The sequence below is a fragment of the Balaenoptera acutorostrata genome, chromosome X (assembly GCF_949987535.1).
Source record: "Balaenoptera acutorostrata chromosome X, mBalAcu1.1, whole genome shotgun sequence".
Classification (NCBI taxonomy): domain Eukaryota; kingdom Metazoa; phylum Chordata; class Mammalia; order Artiodactyla; family Balaenopteridae; genus Balaenoptera; species Balaenoptera acutorostrata.
Window position 1 is genome coordinate 110907127 of NC_080085.1, and position 21801 is coordinate 110928927.

A 21801-nucleotide genomic window follows, 5' to 3' on the forward strand; every position below is an offset into this window, starting at 1 on the left:
TAACAATAATGCATTACCTCAATGTAATCATGGAAAAACATCAGACAGACACAAATTGAGGGGCATTCTACAAGATAACTGACCAATACTCTTCAAAAGTGTCAGAGACAACTACAACAAAATGGGATCTCTGATTAGATCCTGGAACAGAAAAATTACATTAGAGGAAACTAGTAAAATCTTAATGAAGTCTGTTAATTTAGTTAATGGCATTATACTAATGTTTATTTCTTAATTTTAATAACTAGGGGAGATGAGTAAAGGGTATGTGGTATCTCACTGTACTACTTTTGTAAGTGTGTGATTAAGTCTAAAATGACTTCAAAATAAAAGTTAAAAAGAAAACAAGAAAATAAACAAGCAAAAAAACAAATAGCAAGATCACAGCCTTAAAACCAAAGAAGACAATGCTTAAAATTAATGTAAATGGAAAAACATCCCATTTAGAAGGCAGAGATTGTAAGACCTAATGAAAAATAAGACAACTAAATACTATTTACAAGAAGGATAGTATAAAGACAGAAATTGTTGGAAAGTAAGAGTGGAAAAAATATACAACATTCACACCATCAGCATGAGAATTTGCATGAGTTTATAATATCAGATGAATCAGACTTCAAAAAAAGGAGTATTACCTATTACCAGACACAAATAGGAATATATCATGATGATATAATCAATTAAGAAAAGATGATCTTTATTGGATATGCACATAATTATTGAGTTTCTAAATGCATAAAGCAAAAACTGACAGAAGTCAAAGGAGGAAGACAACTCTACAATCATAGTTGATATTTTTAACATATCTCTTTCAGTAATTGATGGATAAGGAGACAAAAAATGAGTAAGGATATAGAATATTTGAACAACACTATCAAAACTGACCTAAGTGATGTTCATAAAGTTCTACTCTAGCATCCAGAGAACATGGTATATTGACCAAGATAGACTACTATATACAGGGCCATAAGACAAGCTTTAATTAATTTAAAAATATTAAAATTATAAAGTATATAGTCTGATTGCAATGGAATTTAATCTGATACCAGGAAAAAATAGCTGAACTTTAAAAAGTAAACAACTTACTTCTAAATAACCCATAGATGAAGTAAGTAATCACACAGAAATTAGAAAAGTTATTTAAATGAATGATAACAAAAGAAGTGAATATACAGGACAATTTTTTAAATGTCTGAAATAAATGATCTAAGTCTCCAACTTAAAAGCTATAAAAATAATTGCACGTAAGTCCAAAGTAAGGAGATACTTTCAGCTTTTTCCCATTGAGTATGACATCAGCTGTGTGTTTGTCATATTTGGCCTTTATTATGTTGAGGTAGGTTCCCTCTATGCCCACTTTCTGGAGAGTTTTTATCATAAATGGATGTTGAATTTTATCAAAAAGCTTTTTCTGCATCTATTGAGATGATCATATGGTTTTTATTCTTCAGTTTGGTAATGTGATGTATCACACTGATTTGCAGATATTGAAAAATCCTTGCAACCCTGGGATAAATCCCAGTTGGTCATGGTGAATGATCCTTTTAATGTACTGTTGGATTCAGTTTGCTAGTATTTGTTGAGGATTTTTGTGTCTATATTCATAGGTGATATTGGCCTGTTATTTTTTTTGTGGTATCGTTGTCTGGTTTTGGTATCAGGGTAATGGTGGCCTCACAGAATGAGTTTGGAAGTGTTCCTTCCACTGCAATTTTTTGGAGTAGTTTCAGAAGGATAGGTGTCAACTCTTCTCCAAATGTTGGGTAGAATTCACCTGGAAACCATGTGGTCCTGGACTTTCGTTTGTTGGGAGTTTTTTAATCACAGATTCGATTTCAGTACTTGTAATTGGTCTGTTCATATCTTCTATTTCTTCACGGTTCAGTCTTGGGAGATTATACCTTTCTAAGAATTTGTCCATTTTTTCTTGGTCATCCATTTTATTGGCATTTAGGTGCTTGTAGTAGGCTCTTATGGTCCTTTGTATTTCTGTGGTGTTGGTTGTAACTTCTCCTTTTTCATCTCTAATTTTATTGATTTGGGCCGTCTCCCTTTTTTTCTTGATGAGTCTGGCTAAAGGTTTATCAATTTTGTTTATCTTTTCAAATAACCATCTTTTAGTTTCATTGATCTTTTCCCTTGTTTTTTCAGTCTCAATTTCATTTATTTCTTCTCTGATCTTTATGATTTCTTTCCTTCTACTAACTTTGAGTTTTGTTTGTTCTTCTTTCTCTAGTTGCTTTAGGTATAAGGTTCAGTTGTTTATTTGAGATTCTTCTTGTTTCCTGAGGCAAACTTGTATTGCTATGAACTTCCCTTTTAGAATTGCTTTTGCTATGTCCCATAGGTTTTGGATCATCATGGTTTCGTTTTCATTTGTCTCTAGGTATTTTTTGATTTCCTCTTTAATTTCTTTAGTGATCCATTGATTGCTTAGTACCATATTGTTTAGCCTCCACGTGTTTGTGTGTTTTGCAGTTTTTTTCTCGTAGTTGACTTCTAATCTCATAGCGTTGTGTCAGAAAAGCTGCTTGATAAAATTTCAATTTCATCAAATTTACTGAGGTTTGCTTTGTGGCCCAGCAAGTGATCTATCCTGGAGAATGTTCCATGTGCACTTGTAAAGAATGTGTATTCTGCTGCTTTCCAAATGAATGCTCTATAAATATCAATTAAGTCTATCTCATCTAATGCATCATTTAAGGCCTGTGTTTCCTTATTGATTTTTCTCTATGGATGATCTGTCCATTGATGTAAGTGGGGTGTTAAAGTCCCCCACTATTATTGTGTTACTGTCAGTTTCTCCTTTTATGGCTGTTAACATTTGCCTTATGTATTGAGGTGCTCCTATGTTGGGTGCACATATATTTACAATTGTTATATCTTCTTCTTGGATTGATCCCTTGATCATTATGTAGTACTAGTCCTTTTTTGTCTCTTGTAATAGTCTTTATTTTAAAGTCTACTTTGTCTGATATGAGAACTGCTATTCCAGCTTTCTTTTGATTTCCATTTGCATGGAATATTTTTAATTCCCTCACTTTCAGTCTGTATGTGTCTCTAGATCTGTAGTGGGTCTCTTGTAGACAGCACATACAGAGGTCTTGTTTTTGCATCCATTCAGCCAGTCTGTGTCTTTTGGTTGGAGCATTTAATCCTTTGCCACTTAATGTAATTATCAGTATGTTTGTTCTTATTCCCATTTTGTTAATTGTTTTGGATTTGTTTTTGTTGGTCTTCTCTTCTTCTTTTGTTCTCTTCTTTGTGATTTGATGACCTTCTTTAGTGTTGTGTTTGGATTCCTTTTTCTTTTTCACGTGTGTATCTATTATAGATTTTTCATTTGCAGTTACCATGAGATTTTGATATAGCAGTCTGTATATATACATGATTGTTTTAAGTTGCTGATCTCTTAATTTCAAATGCATTACCAATATCCTGCACTTGTACTCTCCTCCTCTCACAGTTACTGGTTTTGATATCATATTTGTGTGTGGATGATTTCCTATCTTTACTGTATGTTTGCCTTTACCAGTGAGCTTTCTAATTTAGTAATTTTCTTGTTTCTAATTGTGGTCTTTTCCACCTAGAGAAGTTCCTTTAGCATTTGTTGTAGAGCTGATTTGGTGCTGCTGAATTCTCTTAGCTTTTGCTAGTCTGTAAAGCTTTTGATTTCTCTGTCAAATCTGAATGAGAGCCTTGCTGGGTAGAGTATTCTTGGTTGTAGGTTCTTCCCTTTTATCACTTTAAAAATATCTTGCCACTTCCTTCTGGCCTGCAGAGTTTCTGCTAAAAAATCAGCTGATAGCCTTATGGGGGTTCCCTTGTATATTATTTGTTGCTTTTCCCTCATTGCTTTTAATATTTTCTCTTTATCTTTAATTTTTGGCAATTTGATTACTACATGTCTTGGCATGTTCCTCCTTCGGTTAATCCTGTATGGGACTCTGCACTTCCTAGACTTGGGTGACTGTTTCCTTTTCCATGTTAGGGAAGTTTTCAGCTATTATCTCTTCAAATATTTTCTCAGGCACTTTCTCTCTTCTCCTTCAGGGACCCCTCTAATGCATATGTTGGTGCATTTGACATTGTCCAGAGGTCTTTTCAACTGTCTTTGTTTCTTTTCATTCTTTTTTCTTTATTCTGTTCCATGGCAGTGATTTCCACCACTCTGTCTTCCAGCTCACTTATCTGTACTTCTGCTTCATTTATTCTGCTCTTGAGTCCTTCTAGTATCTATTTCAGTTCAATTATTGTATTCTTCAACTCTGGTTGTTCTTTATATTCTCTAACTCTTCGTTAAAAACTTCTTGTAACTTCTCACTCTGTGCATCCATTCTTTTCCTGATTTCTTGGATCATCTTTACAGTCATTACTCTGAACTCTTTCTCGGGTAGATTGCCTATCTCCACATCCCTTAGTTGTTCTTCTGGGGTTTTTTCTTGTTCCTTTAGAACATATTCCTCTTCCATGTAATTTGGAACATATTCCTCTGCCATCTCATTTTGTCTAAATTTCTATTTGTATTTTTATGTATGTGGAAGGTTAGTTATGATTCTCGACCCTGAAGAAGTGGCCCTCTGTAAGGGATACCCTACATGTCCCAGCAGTATACTCCTCTCTCGTCTCCCAAGGGCCAGGGACCAGCTGGTCCCAGGTTAGGTTCTGAGATGTGTTTGTGGACTCAGTTCTGCAGGCTGCAGTACTGTAGTTTCCTTACTTTTGGTATTGGCCCCCTGGTGGATGAGGCTGGTCTAGAGTTTTGTGCAGGCTTCCTAGCAGGTGGGGGCTGGTGGGTGGAGCTGGATCTTGGCCCTTTGGTGGGCAAGGCCTTGTTAAGGTTCATATCTAGAGGTGGCTGTGGGCTTAAGAAGACTATAGGCAGCCTGTCTGCTAATGGGGGGGGGCTGGGTTCCAACTCTGTTGGTTGTTTGGCCTGAGGCATCCCAGCACTGGAGCTTACAGGCTGTTGGGTGGGGCCAGGTTTCGGTGCTGAGGACCCAAAATGTCTGCCTCCAGCCAGAGTTCACATAGGTCCCAACTTTGTCTGCCACCAGCTTTTGTTGCCCAGAGAGAGCCACAGCTCCGCCTCCCCAGGAGACCCTCCAAGACCAGCACGTAGGTCTGGCCCAGGCTCCTATGGAGTCACTGCTTTTGCTCTGGGCCCCAGTGCATGTGGGACTTTGTGTGCGCCCTCCAACAGTGGAGTCTCTGTTTCCCCCAGTCTTGTGGAGTTGCTGCAATCAAGCCCTGCTGGCCTTCAAAGCCAAATGCTCTGGAGGCTCCTCCTTCCAATGCCAGAACCCTAGGCTGGGGAGCATGGGTGGGGCTCACAGCTCTCACTCCTATGGGAGAACTTCTGCAATACAATTATTCTCCAGTTTGTGGGTTGCCCACCCAGGTGGTATAGGATTTGATTATATCACGAGTGTGCCCCTCCTACCATCTCGTGGTTTCTTCTTTATGTCTTTGAATGTAGACTATCTTGTTTTGGTAGAGTCCAGTCTTTATTATTGATGGTTGTTCAGCAGTTAGTTGTGATTTTGGTGTGCTCATGAGAGGAGATGAACTCAAGGTCCCCCTACTCTGCCATCTTGTCTCTCTCTCCCTGAATTTTAAGGTATTATTATAACATCCCATCTTCATCTTTTTGGTTAACTTTATCATTCTTTTTCTCAATTATTAAATAGGACATTTACATCTTTACTTTTTTTTCTTTCTTTAACAACTTGCACCTAATAATGTATTTTTCTTTCAGATTTTATATACAGTATTTTAATTATAGTTTAGTTCGGATACTCAAATTTTCCTTATTTAATTTTTATTCTGTGATTCATTTAGAAGAGTGTTTTAAACTTTTGAATTTTGGAAAATATGGCTACATTTTGTTATCAGCTTCCAATTTAATGTATTGTTGTGGAAGAATGTGGTGTTGTCCATATGGTAACAAATCTGGTTTGAGTTTGCTTTGCTCTGTGGCTACTTTCATGGTCATTTATGTAAGTGTTCTATGAATTCTAAACAAATGTGAATTCTGTAAATGGTGGTTGCAGTTTCTACATTTAATTAGATTACAAATTTTGTGTTATTTGTATCTTCTATAAACCTTGCTATTTTAAACTGCATGATGAATAAATTATTTGGAAATTTGTGTTAAATCATCATATAATATTTGAAGATTTATAACTTTCTTTTCATAATCAATTTTATCTTTACATATTTTAAATCTATATCATTGGATATAAACAAGTTCACAATTTTAATAGCTTGTTTGGGAAATATGCTTCTTAGCACTAATTAATAATCACATACTGAATAGTGCTTCTTTCATTCATGTCTATTTTATCTGATATTAGTATCAGGAACCCATTTTTTTGTATTTGTAATGATTAGGTGTTTTTATATTAATTTCTTTCACATTTCTATGATCTCATAGTTTAAGTATGTGTCTTTTAAAGAATGTATATAATTTTTAAAATCTGGTTTGATATTTTCTTTTAGTTGTTAAGTTTGATATACTGATATTTATTATGATTACTGATTTGTTACCATATATTTATTTAATTTATCCTCTCCCCTTGTCTAATGCTTAATTGGCTGAAATTCTTTTTTTAAATTTTTTATTGAAGTATAGTTGATTTACAATATCATGTACGTTTCAGGTATACAGCACAGCCATACAGTTATATATATGTTCTTTTTCAGATTCTTTTCCCTTATAGGTTATTACATAATATTTAGTATAGTTCCCGGTGCTATACAGTAGGTCCTTGTTGGTTATCTATTCTATACAAAGTAGTGTGTATATGTTAATCTCAGCCAAATTACTTTCTCTCTTTAGGTGTTCTACATTCTATTTTAATTTTTTGATCCTTACTTTAATGTTTTAATAAGGATACTTTAGTTTAATTCTTTTTACTGTGTCTACCATCTGTTTTACAATAGAAGTACAATAGGATTTAACTCCAGGCACCCTCCACCTCCATCTTGTTGGTTATATTTGTCTAGAGCAGAGATTCCCAAATGTTGTGCTTGGGAAACTGGTATGGTGAGAAATCTATATAAATGTGTTGAGAGATCAATACCATAGGTACTCAAGGAAGCTAGGGGAGGCCAGGAGCATTAAGAGTCCCCAAGCCAATCACCGCAGTTTGAGAAACCTTGATGATTTACTAGAGCATGACATACAGAAAGTATCACTATCTTACTTGTTCAGCTGTGTGCAAAAATAATGCAATTAATAACATAGAATTTTATTTTCTCCATTAACCACTTATACTTAGTCCTTGTCATTATTCATTTTTTATAGGCAAGGCATACTCAAATCTACTCACATATTTATTAATTTCTTTACACACCACTGCTTCTTGCATCGTAATAGTTTTGGTACAATTTTTAACCACCTGAAATACATCTTTTAATAGTTCTTTTAGTGATAACTTATGAATCATAATTCTTATATTCTTTGTCTGTAAAATGTTTTTATTTGACCCTAATTATTGATTAGTTGCATATAAAATTGTTGTTGAGTAGTTCTTTTTCCTCAAAACTTTGAAAGTAGTATTTTTTCTGTCAATTATTTCAATTGTTCTGTGGTGTTTGGAAATTTTTGGAAATTTAGCTCTTAATATACTGCTTTACCGAATTCTTTGTAGTCTCTCCTTCTGCATCTCCTTTCAATATATATTAGACCTTATTATTCATTCATCTACATCTCTTAAATATTCCTTCATATTTTTTTAACCTCTTTGATTCTATGTACTTCATTTTAAGTAATTTCTTCTGTTTCATTTTTCAGTTTACTGATCCTATTTTCAGTTATGTCTAATCTGATATTTGACCAGCTTGCTGATGTTTTATTTCTGCAATTAACTTTTTCAGTTCTACAAGTTCTCTTTTGTTCTTTTGAAAAATTATAGTATCTAAGACCTTCTCTGAAATATTGGTAAGTCTTATTCTGTTCTGTTTTTTCTGACTACTCCAATTCTTAGGGCTTGTTTCCTTTTAGGATTTTCTATTTTATTTAAGAGTTCATGTTCCTTATATATTAATCTTAGGTCTTTTTGAGCCCTGTGTTGAAGTTGTGTTCCTCTAGAGGAAATTTGACTTTGCTTCTACTAGTTCCATAGGGCAGTATCAAACTTGGACTTCTTTAGAATAAATTCTCTAAGTTTTCTCAGACAAAATAATGTGAATTCAAGACTGCATACTGGCATGTGGACTTGAATTAATTACCTCTTGCTGTATAACAAATTTCCCTAAAACTTAGTGGCTTAAAAAACACACATTCTTTATCTCATAATGTTCATGGTTTAGGAATCCAGGCACCATGTAGGTGAGTCCTCTGCTTCAGAATGTTTTACAAGGCTGAAATCGAGGTGTCAGCAGGGGCTGCATTCTCATTTGAAGACATGATTGAGCAAAGATCCACTTTACAAATCCACTTACATAGTTCTTGGCAGAATTCAATTCCTCAAGAGTTGTTGAATTGACTGATAACGCCTCACTTCTTCCCAGGCTGTTAGTCTGAGGCCTCTCTCAGTCTTTCCCAAGTCTGTCTGTCTGTCTGTCTCTCATATATATGTGTGTGTGTGTGTGTGTGTGTGTGTGTGTGTGTGTGTGTGTATCCACACACACACTGTTGGCAGTGTTCTTCTAGAGAACCCTGACTGGTACAGTTTTTGGTACTGAGTTGTTCAAGGAGAATGGAATTTTAAGGATGAGTTCTCTGAATTGGCTCTGGAGTTTCTGGAATTGGCTTTCTAACCTCAGTAGATTTACAGATGCTAATGACTCTATTTGTAGTAGTAAATAGAGCTCTGATAGTCTATGGTGTGATTTGGCAATTTAGATATGCAAAATATCAGCATTGGTTAATCCTAATCAACCACTTAAAAGAAACAAGGAACTAGGTGACTGTGTATATGATATTTTGAACAGTTTCAACAAACTAATAAATGTAGGGAGATTGGCTGCTTACTCCTAATGTCCTTGGACAAATTTGGAAAGAAAAGAATGAGCTCAAGGATTTGAATTCTGAGCTCAAATGCCACTTAAATTACCTGAAATCTTCTATATGTGCTCTGAAGGAGATATCTTCTGTAGCCATGGGGCTTAGATTGCTGAAAATCAACCCCAGAATCTCAACTGCATCTGGCTGTATTACAACACAATTTAAACTCGCAGCCTCATAGGGTGATTATGATTAAAGTAGGGCACTGATGGGGAAGGACCGGGGCCCTGAAAGTTGGAATGGAGACATGTGGAAGAACACTGATGGAGCTGGGGACACTGAGCCCTAAATCCTGATGAATTTTCTTTGCCACTGGGAGCACCTTTAGTGGAGTCAGTTATCCTGTAAAACAATGCTGATTCTTCTCAAGACTCACGCCCCCCCACTCCTCTTTGTGTCTAGATCTATAACTAGACTCAAGTTCCAGCAGGTTCCTGAAGGTGAGATACAAAGTATGACCCATAAGAAGTTGTGCTACACTCCAAAAGAACTGCTTGAATTTTCTAATTTATATAGACAGAACCCCTCATAATATGTATAAGAATGGATACTATGGAAGAAGAATAATGGTGGGAGGAACATGAAGTTGTAGTAGACCAAATTAATTTACATAGGTTCACTAAGCAGAGATTCTGCATTTAATGTTGCAGTTCAAGGAATTAGAAAGGGCTCTAACAGTTTGTTGGTTTGATTGGTTGAATCGTGGATCTAAAGTTGCCCCATCATGTTTGAGTTGGAAATGCTAGACATGACTTAGTTTAATGTAGAGGAAGGGATTCAAAGGCATAGGGATATTGGAATGTTAGAATGGATTTGTCATGTAAGAACTACTCATCCACACTGGGAGGGTCTAGAAGGCACATATTTCACCACGACTGTAAGAAATAAACTTGTGAGGGGAGCCCAGTGTCCTTGAAAAGCCCTGTGGTCACTCTTCTCTGTAGGCCAGACCCTGCAGTGGAAAATGCAGTCAGTGAATTGGGAAACCTAAATGCAATGGGGGTAAAAAAATCCCATGGTGACAGAGTCATGTGGTGACACTTAACCACTAAAGGCAAGGTGGTGCAGTTACCATACTGGACAGTAGAGTCAAAGCAGCAATCAGAATCATCTGATTTGCATAGACCTAGAGCATTGGCTAGTTTATCATGATGTTTGTAGAAGTGAAATTGATAGGAAGGGTACTAAATTATTACTTGATCTTATATGCAGAAAAGTTCCAGATCAAGCAAGCAAAAGTCTAACTTAAATCATAAAAACAGTCATGGCCCCTCAATCAATTCCCAGACTTGAACCAGTTTACATTCCTAAAACCCCTTGAATAAAGGGGTAATTGAGTCACTTTGAAGAAGGACCCCTGAATACTGCCAAAAAATTATTCTCTTAATCTTCTTTCTCTCAACATTACCCAAAGGGTTCTACAAATATTTACGAGGATAACTGTGTATTTGGGGAAAAAGAACTAATCAGGCCTTTCAGGGACTCCTGGACAATGACTCTGATACCCAAATCCTAATTTCAGGACACCCAAAATGTCACTGTGGCCCACCAACAGAGTAGGGACTTATGGAGGTAAAATAATATAATTTTACCTCTTTTCATCTCACAGTGGACCCAGTGATTCCCTGAACCCATCCTGTGATAATTTCCTCTGTTCTGAATGCAGAATTGTAATAGATACATTCAGTAGCGGGCATAATCCCCACATTGGTTCCCTGACCTGTGGAGTGAGGGATATTACAGTGGGAAAGGCCAAATGGAAGCCATTAGAATTGCGTCTACCCAGCAAAATAATAAACCAAAAGCAATACTGCATTCCTGAAGGGACTGAAGAAATTGGTGCTACAATCAAGGACCTGAAAGGTACGAAGGTGATTATTCCCACCACATTCCCATTTTACTTGCCTATTTGGCCTGTGCAGAAGACAGTGGATCTTGGAGAATGACAGTGGATTATTCTAAGTTTAACTGGGTGGGGACTCCAATTGCAGCCTCTATACCAGATGTGGTTTCATGGCTTGAGCAATTTATCATATCCCCTAGTACCTTGTATGCAGCTATTGATCTGGCAAATGCATTTTTCTCCATCCCTGTCAATAAAGATCAGCATAAGCAGTTTGCATCCAACTGGCAAGGCCAGAAATACATCTTCTCTGTCCTAATGCAGGGGTATATCAACTCTCCAGCCATATGTCATAATTTAGTTCACAGGGATCTTGATTGCCTTGCCTTTCCAAAAGATATAACACTGGTCCATTACATCAATGACATTATGTTGATGGGACCTAATGAGCAAGAAATAGCAGCTACTCTAGTCTTATTGTTAAGACATTTGTGTGTCAGAGGGTAGGGTTTAATCCCACAAAATTCAGAGTCCTTCTACCTCAGTAAAATTTCTAGGAGTCTAGTGATGTGGGGCATGTCAAGAAGGATAGGTTGTTACATCTGACTCTCCTGTAACCAAAAAAGAGGTGCAATACCTAACGAGCCTCTTTGGATTTTGGAGGAAACAGTCCTCATTTGGGTGTGTTTCTCTAGTTCACTTATTTACTGAGTGACCCTAAAAGCTACTATATTTTTGTGGGGCCCTGAATAAGAGAAGGTTCTGCAACAGGTCCGGGCTGCTGGTTCTGCCACTTTTGCCATAAGACCCCTTAGATCCAATGGTGCTTGAAGTGTCAGTGGTAGATAGGGAGGCTGTTAGGAACCTCTAGTAGGCTCCTATAGGTGAACTGCAGAGCAGGCTCCTAGGATTTTGGAGCAAACGCTGCCATTCTCTGTGGATAACTGTTTCACTTTTGAGGAGAAAGTTATTGGCCTGCTACTGGGCTTTAGTAGAAAATGAACGCTTGGTCATGGGCCACTAAGTTACCATGTAACCTGAGCTGCCCATCAGAACTGGGTGTTACTTGACTCACCAAGCTGTAAATTTGGGCATGCACAGCAGCACTCCTTCATCAAGTGGAAATCCTACATACAAGCCAAGCTGAGCAGGCCCTCAAGGCACAAGTAAGTTACACGAAAAAGTGTTCCAAATGCCCCTGGTCCCCATTTCTGCTACGCTACCTTCTCTCTCCCTGCCTGCTCCTTGGCCTCATGGGGGAGTTCCCTATGGTCAGTTGACAGAGGAAGAGAAGACTTGGGCCTGTTTTACAGATGTTTCTGCATGATATGTAGGCATCACCTGCAAGTGGGCAGCTACAGTGCTACAGCACTTTCCTGGGACATTCCTGGAGGACAGTATGAAGGGAAATTTTCTGATTGGGCAGGACTTCAAACATTGCATCTGGTAGCTTGCTTTTCTCAATAACAAAGTGAATATGGTGGCAGAGATGGAGGTTATGCATGAGCTCATTATGGCTTCCACTCACCAAAACGAACCTAGCTATGGCCACTGCTGAGTGCCCAATCTTCCAACACTGGCATCCCCAACATGGCATCATTTCCTGGGGTGGTCAGCCAGCTACCTGGTGGCAGGTTGAGTACATTGGACCACTTCCACTATTTACTTCACAGTAAATGAAGTGTAGCAATGGGCCCAAGCTCATAGAATTTATTGATTGTACCATGTTCAGCACCATCCTCAAACAGCTGTCAAGAGAATTGTGGAACAGCCTTTTGAAGACTCAGTTACAGCACCAGCAAGGTTGAAATACTTTGCAGGGCTGGGGAAAGGTTCTCCAGAATGCTGTATATGCTCTGATTCAACATCCAATGTATGATGCTGTTTCTTCCATAGCCAGGATTCACAGATTTAGGAATCAAAGGATAGAAATGGTAGTAGTACCACTATTACTCCTAGCGACCCACTAGCAAAATCTTTGCTTCCTGTTCCTGTGATCTTATGCTCTGCTGGCCTAGAGGTCGTAGCTCCAAAAGGAGGGATGCTTCCACGAGGAGACACAACAGTGACTCCACTGAAATGAAAGTTAAGTCTGCCACCCGGCCATTTTGGGCTCCTCATGTCCCTGTATGAACAGGCAAAGAAGGGAGTAACTGCTAGCTGGGATGATAGTTCCTGACTACCAGGGGGAAATTGGACTACTACTCCACAATGAAGGCAAGGAAGAGTATGTCTGGAATACAGGAGATCCCTTAGGGTACTTCTTAGCGTTACCACACCCTGTGATTAATGTCAATAGAAAACTACAATAACCCAATCCAGGCAGAACTACTAATAGCCAGACTCTTCACGAGTGATGGTTTGGGTCACTCTACTAGGTGAAGAACCATGACCAGATGAAGGGCTTGCTGAAAGCATAGGGAATACATAATGGGTAGTGGAAGAAAGTAGCTATAAATACCAGCTATGACCATTTTCTCCTTATTTTGTTATGAATACATTTTTGTGTATCTCTATCGGTCTATCTAGCATTTATCTTTGTTTTCTTCCCTCTTTTATCCTCTTATCATGTAACACATAATATACTGACTTTTTATCATAGTATTTAATTAGTTATTTTTACATTAATTATTTTTAAGTAATAGGATATCAAGAACATGAGTAAACATCATTCAAGGACTTTACCTTCCCTTTTTGTGAAAGATTTTGTGTGTTTTTAGTTATACACAGGATAGTTGTATCATGTTAGGTGAAAGTATTACCTTGTTATTTTCTTTATTTAGAGACTAAGTATGGTTTAAGACTATGTGAATGGGCGCCATATTGACAAGGGGTAAACTTGTGATGGTTAATTTTATGTGTCAGGTTGACTGGGCCACTGGGTACCCACGCATTTGGTCAAACAATATTCTGTGTTTGTCTCTAAGGATATTTCTTTTCGTTTTTTTTTTTTTTTTTTTGCCACACCACACAGCTTGCAGGATCTTAGCTCCCCAACTAGGGATCAAACCCGGGCTCACAGCAGTTAAAGCACCAGGTCCTAACCGCTGGACCACCAGGGAATTCCCTCTGATGATATTTCTGAATGAGATTAATACTGAATCAGTAGAGTTAGTAAAGCACATTGCCCTCCCTTATGTGTGCGAGCCTCATCCCATCAACTGACGATCCAAATAGAACACAAAGGCTGAGTAAGAGGGATCTCATCCTGCCTGACTGATTGTGTTGGGACATTGGTCTTTTCTTGCCTTCAGTCTAGAACTGAAAAATCCTGCTGGCTTTCAAATTGGAACTTACACCATCAGCTCTCCTATTTCTCAGGCCTTCAAACTTGGACTGGAATTAATTACACCATTGGCTCTCCTGGGTCTCCAGCATGCCAAATAAATAATCTGAGAATGTACATATCTCATAGATATCTATATATCTGACATACAAATATCTATAGTACATATTATACTATAATTATATATATATATATATATAAAATTGATTTGGATCTTGTTGATTCTGTTTATCTATTGAGCCCTGGCTAATACATATACATTTAGAGTTAACCTATATGCAGGGTGAGAGAGCTGGATTATTTATTCACAAGTTCTAGTCCCAGTTATTTGTTGAGGGCTGACGCTCTGTAGTATTAATTTCCTGATATTTTTTAGCATATCCTATATGCAGGCAGAGAATTCTCTAGCAGTCAAAAGAGCTCTCTGGCCAAGTGTTGCAGGTACTGGCTGTAGGAACCACCATGCAGAGCAATGGTATGAGCTGAGGTGATATAGACAGCACACTGAAATCATTTGCTAGAGAAAGCAATAGGATAAATAGTTCTGCAGCTTAATAGGTATGGTTGGGCTACAGGTACACATTTGTAAGCACAGGCATATTTTAGGTCATTAGAATGGAGAATTTTTACATAAGTTTTGTGTAATGATTAAAGGGCCCAGGTCATATTCTTAAAGAAAACCGGTATTTAAGAGATGTAGAAGAGTAGAAACTAACAAAAGAACATAAGAGGATCCAGAGAGATAAAAGCAAGTAGAGTGTGTTATCAGGAAAGTCAAGTAACCAAAGGGATTTTCCCCCCAAAGGGCATGTCTTCAAGAATTTTAAATACTATCATGGAGGAAGATAAGGTCTGAAAAATGTCTATTGGACTTAGTCACATGGAGGACACTTGTGATTTGGAAAGTAGTGGGCCACAAAACCAGATTCCAGTACATGCAGTGTGCTTGATAAAAGGAAATTTGTTTCAGAAATTTGTGAAGGATAAAATTAAGTTAGGTACAGAGATAGGACTGATGAAATATTTTATTTGCTTGGTTGTGTTTATAATGGGAGAGATATAAGCATGCTTAACTGTTGATGGCAGAGACAGTACATAGAGAGTGGTAAAAGAGAAAGGAAATAGATAGGATAATTAAAAGTGTCAGATACCTGGAAGGAAGGAAATCATGTCTCAATAGATATCGAGGGACACTATTTCCACCTTTAACAACTGGAAAATTGGATATTTGCATCATAATATAAGAACCATATATATATATGTATGTATATATATATATGTATACATACATATATATATATATATATAGAGAGAGAGAGAGAGAGAGAGAGAGAGAGAGAGAGAGAGAGCGCGCGCCTGGGTATTGATAAAATGGTTGGATTAGGTTGGGAGTTATTCGTAGTTATCTGCTTGTACACCTGAGCTATAATATGGTTCAAGTAAGCAGTGCATGGTATATAATATTTCACAGATTCATCCATATTATTGTTTGTATCAGTAGTTACTTCCCTTTTATTGCTAAGGAGTATTCCATGGAGATAACACAATTGGCTTAACCATTCATCTGCTGATAGATATTTAGATATAGAATATTAGAAATAAAGCTGACGTAAACATTCCTGTATAAGTCTTTGTGCACGTACGTGTTTTTATTGCTCTTTGTTAAATACCCAAGAGCATTATAAGAAACTGCCAAACTGCACCATCAGTGGTAGCATTGTTATCATTTGTGGAGGACCCATTTTATGCTATAATATACGTGCTAAACATTTTACAAAAATATTTGGATTCAATCCTTGAAACAACTCTACTTGATTGATATTATCCTGTTTATTTTACCAGTAAGGAAACTGAGAATCAGAGAAACAAGGTCATATGCCTTAGGTCACACAGCTAATAATCGTGAAATTGGGACGTGATTCTAAGGTGATTGGATTCTAGAATCTGTATTGTAACAGGAACATTCAACTAGTGTCATTCCTGGCTTTAGCTTTTGAAGTTTTGAAGATTTATGAGTGAACCTAGATTTTCAATTTTTCTGGGGGCTGCTGGTGGGAATCAGTTACTTGGCCAGTTACTGAGCTTAGGAAATTGCAATAAGTTTCATTTTTATTTTCTTTCTTTTCTTTGCTTATCATCTCATTAACAGTGACACTAATAAAATGATTAAGCAATAATAAATGAAACTCAATATGACAGTTGTTTGTGGTTGATGTACGTGAAAAGATAACTGTAGTCATAAGACTGAAGTTAAACCAATAAAAGAGAAGAATTCAAATTTGGTAGTGGCTTACAACTTTGACATGAGTGAGGCTACCAAGGGAAGCAAACTGTGAAACTGTTTTAGGGAATACTGAATCCAGTATAAGACATATTATTCAAGTGAGAAAAAAAATAGTGGTCTTTAATACACAATATAAGCTCTTAATGGCAATATTATTCAGGAGAAAGACAGAAACCTATATAAACATTGTCATATTTATAAATTTGGTGAAGGCTCTAGAGTTGCTACCAAACTGATCTTTATTCTTTACTACATTTTACTAGAGAAGTAATATGCTATGAAGATACTCAACAATTTGGAGATTTCTGAAGTTCTTTTGTCATATCCTTAACAATTTTCAGTAGTCTTTTTTTTTAACATTTTTATTGGAGTATAATTGCTTTACAATAGTGTGTTAGTTTCTGCTTTATAACAAAGTGAATCAGTTATACATATACATATGTCCCCATATCTCTTCCCTCTTGCGTCTCCCTCCCACCCTCCCTATCCCACCCTTCTAGCTGGTCACAAAGCACCAAGCTGATCTTCCTGTGCTACGTGACTACTTCCCACTAGCTATCTACTTTACATTTGGTAGTGTATATATGTCCATATATACACTACCACTCTCTCACTTTGTCCCAGCTTACCCGTCCCCCTCCCTGTGTCCTCAAGTCCATTCTCTAGTAGGTCTACATCTTTATTCCCGTCTTGCCCCTATGTTCTTCATGACCATTTTCTTTGTTTTTAGATTCCATATATATGTGTTACCATATGGTATTTCTTTTTCTATTTCTGACTTACTTCACTCTGTATGACAGACTCTAGGTCCATCCACCTCACTACAAATAACTCAACTTTGTTTCTTCTTATGGCTGAGTAATATTTCATTGTATATATGTGTCACAGCTTCTTTATCCATTCATCTGCCAATGGACACTTAGGTTGCTTCCATGTCCTGGCTATTGTAAACAGAGCTGCAATGAACATTGTGGTACATGACTCTTTTTTTTTTTTCCAACATATTTGTATTTTTTATTTATTTTTAATCAGTCATCAATTTTATACACATCAGTGTATACATATCAATCCCAATCGCCCAATTCAGCACACCACCATCCCCACCCCACCGCGGTTTTCCCCCCTTGGTGTCCATACGTTTGTTCTCTACATCTGTGTCTCAACTTCTGCCCTGCAAACCGGTTCATCTGTACCATTTTTCTAGATTCCACATACATGCGTTAATATACGATATTTGTTTTTCTCTTTCTGACTTACTTCACTCTGTATGACAGTCTCTAGATCCATCCAGGCATGACTCTTTTTGAATTATGGTTTTTCAGGGTATATGCCCAGTAGTGGGATTGCTGGGTTGTATGGTACTTCTATTTTTAGTTTTTTAAGGAACCGCCATACTGTTGTCCATAGTGGCTGTATCAATATACATTCCCACCAACAGTGCAAGAGTGTTCCCTTTTCTCCACACCCTCTCCAGCATTAATTGTTTCCAGATTTTTTGATGATGGCCATTCTGACCGCTGTGAGATGATATCTCATTGTAGTTTTGATTTGCATTTCTCTAATGATTAATGATGTTGAGCATTCTTTCATGTGTTTGTTGGCAACCTGTATATCTTCTTTTGGAGAAATGTCTATTTAGGTCTTCTGCCCATTTTTGGATTGGGTTGTTTGTTTTTTTGATATTGAGCTGCATGAGCTGCTTGTAAATTTTGGAGATTAATCCTTTGTCAGTTGCTTCATTTGAAAATATTGTCTCCCATTCTGAGGGTTGTCTTTTCGTCTTGTTTATGGTTTCCTTTGCTGTGCAAAAGCTTTTAAGTTTCAGTAGGTCCCATTTGTTTATTTTTGTTTTTATTTCCATTTCTCTAGGAGGTGGGTCCAAAAGGATCTTGCTGTGATTTATGTCATAGAGTGTTCTGCCTATGTTTTCCTCTAAGAGTTTTAGAGTGTCTGGCGTTAAATTTAGGTCTTTAATCCATTTTGAGTTTATTTTTGTGTATGGTGTTAGAGAGTGTCCTAATTTCATTCTTTTACATGTAGCTGTCTAGTTTTCCCAGCACCACTTATTGAAGAGGCTGTCTTTTCTCCATTGTATATTCTTGCCTCCTTTATCAAAGGTAAGGTGACCATATGTGCATGGATTTATCTCTGGACTTTCTACCCTGTTCCATTGATCTATATTTCTGTTTTTGTGCCAGTACCATACTGTCTTGATCACTGTAGCTTTGTAGTATAGAATGAAGTCCAGGAGCCTGATTCCTCCAGCTCCGTTTTTCATTCTCAAGATTGCTTTGGCTATTCGGGGTCTTTTGTGTTTCCATACAAATTGTGAAATTTTTTGTTCTAGTTCTGTGAAAAATGCCAGTGGCAGTTTGATAGGGATTGCATTGAATCTGTAGATTGCTTTGGGTAGTGGAGTCATTTTCACAATGTTGATTCTTCCAATCGAAGAACATGGTATATCTCTCCATCTATTTGTATCATCTTTAATTTCTTTCATCAGTGTCTTATAATTTTCTGTATACAGGTCTTTTTTCTCCTTAGGTAGGTTTATTCCTAGGTATTTTATTCTTTTTGTTGCAATGGTAAATGGGACTGTTTTCTTAATTTCACTTTCAGATTTTTCATCATTAGTGTATAGGAATGCAAGAGATTTCTGTGCATTAGTTTTGTATCCTGCTACTTTACCAAATTCATTGATTAGCTCTAGTAGTTTTCTGGTAGCATCTTTAGGATTCTCTATATATAGTATCATGTCATCTGCAAGCAGTGACAGCTTTACTTCTTCTTTTCCTATTTGGATTCCTTTTATTTCTTTTTCTTCTCTGATTGCTGTGGCTAAAACTTCCAAAACTGTGTTGAATAATAGTGGTGAGAGTGGGCAACCTTGTCTTGTTTCTGATCTTAGTGGAAATGGTTTCAGTTTTTCACCATTGAGGACGATGTTGGCTGTGGGTTTGTCATATATGGCCTTTATTATATTGAGGCAAGTTCCCTCTATGCCTATTTTCTGCAAGGTTTTTATCATAAATGGGTGTTGAATTTTGTCAAAAGCTTTCTCTGCATCGATTGAGATGATCATATGGTTTTTCTCCTTCAATTTGTTAATATGGTGTATCACATTGATTGATTTGCGCATATTGAAGAATCCTTGCATTCCTGGGATAAACCCCACTTGATCATGGTGTATGATCCTTTTAATGTGCTGTTGGATTCTGTTTGCTAGTATTTTGTTGAGGATTTTCGTATCTATGTTCATCAGTGATATTGGCCTGTAGTTTTCTTTCTTTGTGACATCTTTGTCTCGTTTTGGTATCAGGGTGATGGTGGCCTCGTAGAATGAGTTTGGGAGTGTTCCTCCCTCTGCAATATTTTGGAAGAGTTTGAGATTTGAGAAGGATAGGTGTTAGCTCTTCTCTAAATGTTTGATAGAATTCGCCTGTGAAGCCATCTGGTCCTGGGCTTTTGTTTGTTGGAAGATTTTTAATCACAGTTTCAATTTCAGTGCTTGTGATTGGTCTGTTCATATTTTCTATTTCTTCCTGGTTCAGTCTCCGAAGGTTGTGCATTTCTAAGAATGTGCCATTTCTTCCAGGTTGTCCATTTTATTGGCATAGAGTCGCTTGTAATAATCTCTCATGATCCTTTGTAGTTCTGCAGTGTCATTTGTTCCTTCTCCTTTTTCATTTCTAATTCTATTGATTTGAGTCTTCTCCCTTTTTTTCTTGATGAGTCTGGCTAATGGTTTATCAATTTTGTTTATCTTCTCAAACAACCAGCTTTTAGTTTTATTGATCTTTGCTATTGTTCCCTTCATTTTTTTTTTCATTTATTTCTGATCTGATCTTTATGATTTCTTTCCTTCTGCTAACTTTGGGGTCTTTTGTTCTTCTTTCTCTGGTTCCTTTAGGTGTAAGGTTAGGTTGTTTATTTGAGTTGTTTCTTGTTTCTTAAGGTAGGGTTTTATTGCTATAAACTTCCCTCTTAGAACTGCTTTTGCTGCATCCCATAGGTTTTGGATCATCGTGTTTTCACTGTAATTTGTTTCTAGGTATTTTTCGGTTTCCTCTTTGATTTCTTCAGTGATCTCTTGGTTATTAAGTAGTGTATTGTTTAGCCTCCATGTGTTTGTATTTTTTACAGATTTTTTTCCTTTAATTGATATCTAGTCTTGTAGTGTTGTGGTCAGAAAAGATACTTGATACAATTTCCATTATCTTATATTTACCAAGGCTTGATTTGTGACCCAAGATATGATCTATCCTGGAGAATGTTCCATGAGCACTTGAGAAGAAAGTGTATTCTGTTGTTTCTGGATGGAATATCCTATAAATATCAATTAAGTCCATCTTGTTTAATGTATCATTTAAAGTTTGTGTTTCCTTTATCTTCATTTTTGGATGATCTGTCCATTGGTGAAAGTGGGGTGTTGAAGTCCCCTACTATGATTGTGTTACTGGTGATTTCTCCTTTTATGGCTGTTGGTATTTGCCTTATGTATTGAGGTGCTCCTATGTTGGGTGCATAAATATTTATGGTTGTTATATCTTCTTCTTGGATTGATCCCTTGATGATTATGTAGTGTCCTTCTTTGTTGTTGTAATAGTCTTTGTTTTAAAGTCTATTTTGTCTGATATGAGAATTGCTACTCCAGCTTTCTTTTGATTTCCATTTGCATGGAATATCTTTTTCCATCCCCTCACTTTCAGTCTGTATGTGTCCCTAGGTCTGAAGTGGATCTGTTGTAGACAGCATATATACGGATCTTGTCTTTGTATCCATTCAGCCAGTCTATGTGTTTTGGTTGGAACATTTAATCCATTTACATTTAAGGTAATTATCGATATGTATGTTTCTATCACCATTTTCTGAATTGTTTTGGGTTTGTTATTGTAGGTCTTTTCCTTCTCTTGTGTTTCCTGCCTAGAGAAGTTCCTTTAGCATTTGTTGTAAAGCTGGTTTGGTGGTGCTCAATTCTCTTAGCTTTTGCTTGTCTGTAAAGGTTTTAATTTCTCTGTCAAATCTGAATGAGATCCTTGCTGGGTAGAGTAATCTTGGTTGTAGCTTTTCCCGTTTCATCACTTTAAATATGTCCTGCCACTCCCTTCTGGCTTCCAGAGTTTCTGCTGAAAGATCAGCTGTTAACCTTATGGGGATTCCCTTGTATGTTATTTGTTGTTTTTCCCTTGCTGCTTTTAATATTTTGTCTTTGTATTTAATTTTTGATAGTTTGATTAATATGTGTCTTGGCGTGTTTCTCCTTGGATTTATCCTGTATGGGACTCTCTGCGCTTCCTGGACTTGATTAACATTTTCCTTTCCCATATTAGGAAAGTTTTCAACTATAATCTCTTCCAATATTTTCTCAGTCCCTT